This window comes from Xyrauchen texanus, chromosome 10, assembly GCF_025860055.1.
Source record: "Xyrauchen texanus isolate HMW12.3.18 chromosome 10, RBS_HiC_50CHRs, whole genome shotgun sequence".
In the NCBI taxonomy this organism is placed as follows: Eukaryota; Metazoa; Chordata; class Actinopteri; order Cypriniformes; family Catostomidae; genus Xyrauchen; species Xyrauchen texanus.
In genome coordinates, this window is record NC_068285.1 from 4312570 (window position 1) to 4320815 (window position 8246).

General features: G+C 40.6%; 1 non-coding gene across 1 annotated transcript; it reads right to left on the reverse strand.

The window, feature by feature from the left end:
• Positions 1-4859: 4859 nt before the first annotated feature.
• Positions 4860-4932, reverse strand: trnak-cuu (transfer RNA lysine (anticodon CUU)). Its single transcript has one exon. It is a non-coding gene; the product is annotated as a tRNA-Lys (tRNA).
• Positions 4933-8246: the final 3314 nt, after the last annotated feature.

Below are 8246 nucleotides of genomic sequence, written 5' to 3' on the forward strand. Positions count from 1 at the left end.
GATTTCCTTCTGTTGATCCTGTGTCACTTCTCTCACAGTTCCTTCTACTTCTGTCCTGTCCTCTTCTCTGCCATCCATCACTTCAGCCATTTTCCTCTCTCTTTCCTGTGCCTCTCTACTTTTCCACCTCTCCTCCTCTTGCTGGCGGATTCTCTCTCTCAGAGACTCCACTCGGGTCAGAGGTCGACCAGCTTTCCAGCTCCCTCTCCTCTCCACTCCTCCACCTGCAATCTGTCCATCTTCAGCATAGTGACTCGCCCTCCTTTCTGAAGATACATCGACTCCATAAAACACTGTCCTGGGGATAGTGACTTCCTCCTGGGTGCATGATTTGCTCTGAATCTGTTGCGTGGCCTGGGAGGTAAAATTACTTTCGTCAGGGGCTTCTTTTGATACATTCTGATACAGATGATAAAGATGCTCGTTTTGAATGTGACAAGTGTTCAGATTTTCATTTATTTCACTAGAGATTATATCTGTGTCTCCAGGTGACAAATTCTGCCCTGACCTCTTGAGATCTCTGTCCATCTGGACACTTCCTATTTTACACAGCAGATCACCTGTGTGCTGGGAGAGAACGGCTTGGGCTGAGATTTGTTTTTGTCCACAATATGCTGAAGACAGCATACTGGAGTCTACAGAGAAAGTAGCGACTTCTTGGTATTGGGTGTCTGTAGAGTAATCTATGGTTGTGTTGTAATCCTCACTGTCATCTGCAAGGGGAATATATGCACCATGGAAGTTTCCATGTTCTGAGGCCACAGATACCTGCTCCTGATTCCACTTCCTCTTGGATTTTGCTTTTGCCTCAGTTTGTAATTCTGTCAGTTTGCATGTCTGCCATTCCACTCCCTCTACCTCAATCTCTTTCATCTTGATCTCTCTGTATCTCACTCTCATTCTCCTCTCTCCCTCCCTTGCTCTCTCTTTCTAAGCTGCATGCCCTGTCCTCTTTGAAAGGAATTCGACAAGCAAACATGATGCCCTCTGGGTTTTTGATGGAGGCCACAGTGAAGCCCTCTTGCAGGTCTGCACTTGACATCCGTTCCTCCATCTTTCCACAAACAGAGTCATTAGTTTCATTTTCCACCCTTCTCTCTCTGTGTGTTTTTACATGCAACACCTCCTGTTCTTCATTTTTGGGCCGCCGCCATCGTGTTGTGACTCTTGGTTCACTCTCTGACTGTTCGGTGCTCCTAACCATCACCTGTGGTTTGAACCTGCGGTCGGAGTACGTCCTCTCCACCACCTTAAACTCCAGCTCCTCCTCACATTGTCCTTTTTCCTGCTGGAGCAATACACGGTCAGAGAAGCTGAAGGAACGTTTGGGAACACCTCTGAATGTCGGCCTTGTCTGCTCTTCCTCTTTACTCCGCTTCTCTTGCACAAACAGGTCTCCTGTGCTGTATTTAGCCCGGTTCTTGCCTGGCCGGTTAAAGCAGTCCGTGCTCTTGGACCGCATTGGGGGTTTGGGGTGTTCCCCGAACTTACTAAGGAGCTGTGTTACTCGACCACTACACTCTGCAGCTTCTCTATTTTTATTGTTTGGGATTATCTCAGCTCTTTGCGTGACTGTCCTTGATGTCAAGGTTTCACAAGTTGGAACTTGATTTGTCTCTTTTGTCCATGTGCCCTGTCTCCCTCTATTTCTCTCGCTCCCTACTACGTGTTTTCCACTGCACCCTCTCTCTTGCATCACACTAACGTCTTCCACTTTTTTTCCATCTGTAATGGCCTGTGTAATAATCAGAACTTCTGATGCCATAATCTCGGTCACGCTTCCTCCACCAGCCAGAAACTCCCTCAAGTCCATCCTCAACCTCTTCTCTTCCTCTTGCACTTCCTTCTCTCCAGTGTTCTCCTGCTTCTCCAGTCTTTCCCTATCTTTTTTGTCTTTCTCAATGATAATAATGTTGTCTGCATTGATAGTGCGAAGACCAGTGACCGGGGAAGAGAGACATGCTACCATCTACCTCTTTGCTTTCTTTTACCAGTTCCCTCCCAGTTCTTACTCTTCCTTCGCTTTTATTTCCTGTCTTCTCCACCCACAGCTCTTTTTCTCGTCCTCTCCAAAACTCCCTCTCCTGACATCTACCTCCTTCTTTCTCTGTTTCTCTATTTCTTTCTCTCCCCATGTTGTTAGTTGCCTTTTTATTATAATTTTCTTCATCTGTGATTACTTTTTTCCTGTTGTCTCTCCACCAGCTGTTCTCAGAGCGGATGAAGAGGTTCTGTCGGATGGGGTTGATGGTTTCGTTTGATACCTGATTTTGGACTATGGACCCAGGGTCAGTCTGGAGATGGAATGTAAGCATATTGTCCAGCTGCTCAGTCACAATGTCCTCTGTGATTCCCAGGATATCTGGACTATGTTGTCCTCCCTCTCTGTCTCTCTCCCTCTCTCTCTCTTCATCCTGCTTCGCCCTCCTTCTCTGGATGATCCCTCGCTTCCAGGCAGGCATGCTTGCCAACCTCTCCTCCTCCTCTCTCTCTCTTCTCTCTTTTTTCTCTTCCTCTCTTCTCTTTCGCTCCAGTAGAAGCAGCTTCCATTCCGGTAGGGTGGACAGAGACATCACTTAGCGGTACTTGATGAAACAGTGCTGTTTTACTGATCAAAAAGTTGTGTTTTCCTTTAGGGACATCTAAGAGGCCTGTTCAATCAAATATAAAAACAAAGTACATTCGCTTAGATTATTTATCAAACAGAAGGAACACTTTTTATTTTATTTGAAATACACATGTTGTCACAAACTCATAAACTCAATAAACAGAGAAATAGGCTCCAGGAAACATTTCAGTGCTTAAGAAACACTCACTCTTTACTGCAAATATAATTGCATTAGATTTATTTTGAAGATAACACACTTTAAACATTTTACAATTAGTTTGAAAGATTTTAAACAATAAAACAATAAATATAGCATTCAAAATGTAGGGAAAAAATTGGGAAATTTTTTTGGTTGTCAAGTCAGCTTTACAGACATTATTACAGATTTATTCATTATTATTATTATTTTGACATTCAGACATTTTTAGTAGAGTTCCTGTCAAATGCAACACATTTAATGAGTAAAATTAATAACAAAGAGTGGTTTGCTAAAATAAAGTCATTCCTGCCCCTTAAATTGAGATGTAACAAGCTTTTTGTGGCCAAAAGGGACAAGAGCCACTCTTGGAAAATCCTCTTTCATGATGCTAAGTTTATTAATTTACTTTGATATGATGACATGTTCTAAAGAGACAATATTTACAAGATAATAATAAATTATCTTTTCTTACCAACCCTCCATAGGTATTACAGCTTCTGATAAGGTTTCCTCGTTTCCACTCCCTCGACGCTCATCTTTTCCATCCTTGTAACTCCAAATAGAGGCACCAGAGGTCCCATCAGTTCCCTCAATCCATGCAAAAGGGAAGCAGCAACCTTCCTAACACTTAATTTATAGCAATAAGCTTTTTATTTATTCACATTTCAGTCGTTCCGTGAAGTGCATTTCAGTCCCGTGAATCGGAGCGCGGCTGTAGTAAATGTTACCGGCTTTAGTGCCACAGGACTGTAATCCCATAATTACATTAAACTCCAGCAGGAGAATCACAGGCACATGCGCCATATTGCCTAAGAAAAGAATTTTAAGACTGCCGTCTACCACCCTCCTCCACATCCCCCCTGAACACAGGAGCCGTTAACGGGAGTGTTATGCGAGGTGAACGACTCATGGGAATTAAACATCAGCTCTTAGATAACAACCAGCACCAGCTCAACATTACAGTCCTGATTTGACAGAAATCACATCACAGGTTATCATGATGAGTATATAATATAATGTAAAAGCAAATTCATTTAATACTTGCATGTCTTGAACTTTGAGGGGGTTGCAGCATGTAGCATGTACATGTTTCCATTGATCATGGTATAAATGAAAATCCGGTCATCATTTTCATACTGTTGACCAACAAAAGTTCATCCAATATTGAATAATTTTTTCTCAATTTCCCTGATAGATCATTGGTTTGTTTGTGCATGCATGTGCATGTAGCATGCATGCATGAGTTTGTGTGTTGTGCCCTTTCTTAATGAGGAAAATCATGGCTGAGCAGTTGCGTGGAGTGATTTCATCTCATGACCTTTGACCCGTGCTCTTTACAAGTGGCCAAAATGCATCAGCTCCTCTACAGCTGATTAACAATACATGATAGATCTTGTGAAAATAAACCATTCATGTTTAACTAACTAGTTTGCTTTTAGAGCATGGTTGGCCTACCATAGATATGCACAAGGCCCCAAACCAGCAGGGGGCGTTAATGAGCTGCAGAAACAGTCCCTATTTACTGGAACAGTAATTATAAATGGATCAATTGTCACACATTATATATACATTTCTGCGTATACATGGTGAAATTATTTCTTTTTCACATATTTTCACAGTATTTGATCATTTACGTTTTACCACTAGTTATTCTGTTATTTTGTCAAAAAAATTATTATAAACCAACCAAAATTAGATAAAAAATAATTGAAAAATAAATAAATATATAAATATAGCCTATTATTATTATTATTATTATTTCCAATTATTTATCATTTTAGCATATAACAAAGGATATGCCGTTTTTATTATTAATAATAAAAAGATACAAATGCATTTATTGCAAAAACTGCAATTAAAATGCAAACATTACATTTCGAACATATAGAGCTGCCTGCGGTACACAGTCCTGGACAAAACCCCCAGAACATTCTGACTGGTACGCATGCCAACAGACTGTGCTGAACACTAAAGAGAACCAGAAGCGACAGACTTAACACGAGCCGCAGAGTACGAGAAAAGACAGACAGAAAACATAGTGAAAAAGATATCCGCCCAACGTGGGGCTCGAACCCACGACCCTGAGATTAAGAGTCTCATGCTCTACCGACTGAGCTAGCCGGGCTGTGAGCACCACTTGCACATGACGTAACATGTTAGTGCTGCTATGTGACCGCCACAGGAACAAACAGTCCTGCTCTTTGTCACCTGCGTGAAGTTGGCCCCCCACCCAACGCAAAACGTCTGCAAAATAGTCAAAATTGTTTGTGCTGGAAACATTTTCGTTTGTGCTACTTCGTTTTTTTAGATATTAGAAGAATATTTAGGACATTCTGAGGTCACTCAGCCCCCCACATGCTCTAAATTTACCCAAAATAGTCTTAATCGTTCGTGCTGGTTTGTACCGCTAAAAGTTTCATTTGTGCTGCTTCAGTTTTTTAAATATTAGACATTGAATTACAGGCGAATTATAAATGCTGATATTTATTGAATACAATACTGACATAACTGTCAACTTCGCTCAGCTCTGGGCACGAGAACAAAAGCGCAAATCTCCTCAATGTGAACACACTTGACAAAAAGTCGACATAAATCAAATTACTAAAGTCGTTACTAAATCAAATTTCTGGCCAATGTAAGTACAATGTTTAAACACTGTCAGTTACAATATTATTTGTTAACTTCAAGAATAATGGTACAGCATTCAAGAGCTGTCAATGTTTACTGAACAGAAAACTCGTTGCTAATACTAATACATGCTAATTACAGTTTTACATGTGACCCGTGTTAGTTCTTTGAATACATTGTGCATCTAGGGGTCAACATTAACATATTGGTCCTAATATAAGATCCATTATCCTTATATATTAATACTATATTATATTATCCTTATATTCAGACCAATACAGTAATACATGAAAACTGTTTTTATTTTTTATTTAAGTGGGTAATTATGTTTTGCTTATGCCAGATGCCCAAGAAACCAGCAGTCGACAGAGTTTCCATGTGTTCATCAAAAGAGGCCATAAGTCCAAAATGGCAACATGGCTACTCCTAATCAGGGCATCGGGACAGAGCTTAGTAAGCAGCTAGAAAACAAGATCACTGCAAAGGCTCTATACACTTTTGTTTCATTAAATAGACACAACATCTGGACTGCTTTAGGGTTTACTCATGAAACAAATGGCAGTAGTGATGACACTGAGCCAGGGTCCCTTTAACCCAGACTGAAAGATTTCTGGACTTTTGATATTGAAGTTTATTTCAGAAATGGATTGAATTCATGCGTGAAATGGTTCAATACAACAACAAGTTCTCTAAAACACAAAAAAGGGAATACACAATTTTGAAGCCTGGCATCTGGACACATGTGATAAATAATCACATATTGCAAGAAGTGAAATGCCCCTGCACATTTGCCTTTAAAAGAGCCAAGGTCTATCCATCAGCCACAGAGAAATACATCGAAATCAGAGGCAACTGTAAAGAGTGTCGTGGCCATATTCACATAAAATGTGACAGAGAGCCTGAAATTAACATCCCAATGGTGTTCAAGTGTTTATTTAAAAACACTGATGACTCCCTGCACACTGGCTGTTCCAAGCGTGCTTACTCTGGTAACTTGCGTGTGCAGATAGCCAAAGAACTGTGTGAGGGTAGAATGGGACCCCATGTATGGAGGGCATCAGAGGCAACCAAGCTGATGGATTTTGGAGATCCTGAGCCAAGTCATCTGCCTAATTTGGCCACCCTGCACAAAGCAAAGCAAGAGAGAAATTATTTAGAATTAGGCGACAAGGATCCCATTGTGTCACTGCAGATGTTAAAATACAGTGCACCGCACCGTGGTCTCATTAAAGCATTGGACTGGACAAGTTTTCTGTCATTATTGGAGTCAAACACAAATGTATGTACAAGTCTTTATCAAAGACATCTACTAACCCCACTGTGAGTTTTGATGCAACTGGCTCAGTAGTGAGGAAACTACAGAGACCAAATGGCAAGTCTGGCCATATATTCTTATATCAGGGCGTTCTGGCAGGGGATGAGAGCTCAAGTGTCCCAGAGGTGCAAATGCTGTCAGAGAGACACGATGTTAATGCAATAACACATTGGCTGACAGAATGGATACTTGCAGGTGCACCAACTCCAAAAGAGGTTGTGAGTGACTTTTCTCTGGCTTTGCTCGGAGCTCTGGTCAAGGCTTTTACTCCTCATCCTGATCTAAAGACCTACATCAATGAGTGTTGTGGTGTCTTACTCAGTAAACAGTCAGCAAAAGTGCCACCTTGTTTTGTTCGGGTTGATGTTGCACACTGCATCAAGATGATCTGCCAGTGGGACTGCTTGAAGAAGCATGTGGGGGGGCTGGTGACGTCATCACCTATAATTCAATGTCTAATATAAAAAAATCCGAAGCAGCACAAACAAAACTTTTAGCGGCACAAACCAGCACAAACAAACGAGACTATTTGGGGTGAATTTGGAGCATGCGGGGGGCTGAGTGACCTCAGAATGACCTATAAATATTCTTTTAATATCTAAAAAACCGAAGCAGCACAAACGAAAATGTTTACAGCACAAACCAGCACAAACCAGCACAAACGATTGAGACTATTTTGCAGACGTTTTGCGTTGGGTGGGGGGCCAACTTCACGCAGGTCTCTTAGTTCGGTTTTGGTCTCAAAATTATCTTTGGAGGGCGGGGTTGTGCAATGAGGGAGCGTTACTAATTCAACGGCTCAGTCATGCACTTACAGCACCTTTAAGTTCAGTCCAAACAACAGATGTCCAAATTAATTTTGGTCTATAAATATACTGTTGCACATACATTTTTGTAGTGTAGTCTATTTGTTATTATTAACTCCATTTTGCATTTTGTGGTTTTAGTTGCACTCAGTCAGGAAAAATGTTCATTGCATGACAAATTAATCCAGTTTATCGAAAAATACATTTCACTCATTTTTTGCACTGTAAAATTAATGTTTTGAATTTGCTTAAAACTATACTGCATCATATAGTGCAAATTCCACTATGAATATTAAGCAGCATTACCTAAAAAACCTTAGTCGGCTATGCCCAAATTAATGAGCTTCCTTGCAAACATTTACTTAAAATACTGTCCCACACCAGCTAATGCAGGTTTTTCCCCCTTAGAGTCAAGGTTTACCCAACTATGCATTTCAAGCTCATTTGGCCCCATTGGAAGCTTCAAATTCCATGTTCTGTTCATTCACTTTTAATGAACTTTAAAACAGACATGAGGAAATAAGACAACTGGTGAATATCAAAGGTTTTTATTATGAAACTTCAAAATGTTTTTTACAAATTAACCATCACACTTAGATGCTATCCCAGAACCAGAATATGTCCTCAAATGGGCTGTGCAATGATTTAAAGTCATTCAAAATAATTCAAAATGCATTTCAACAGACTGCA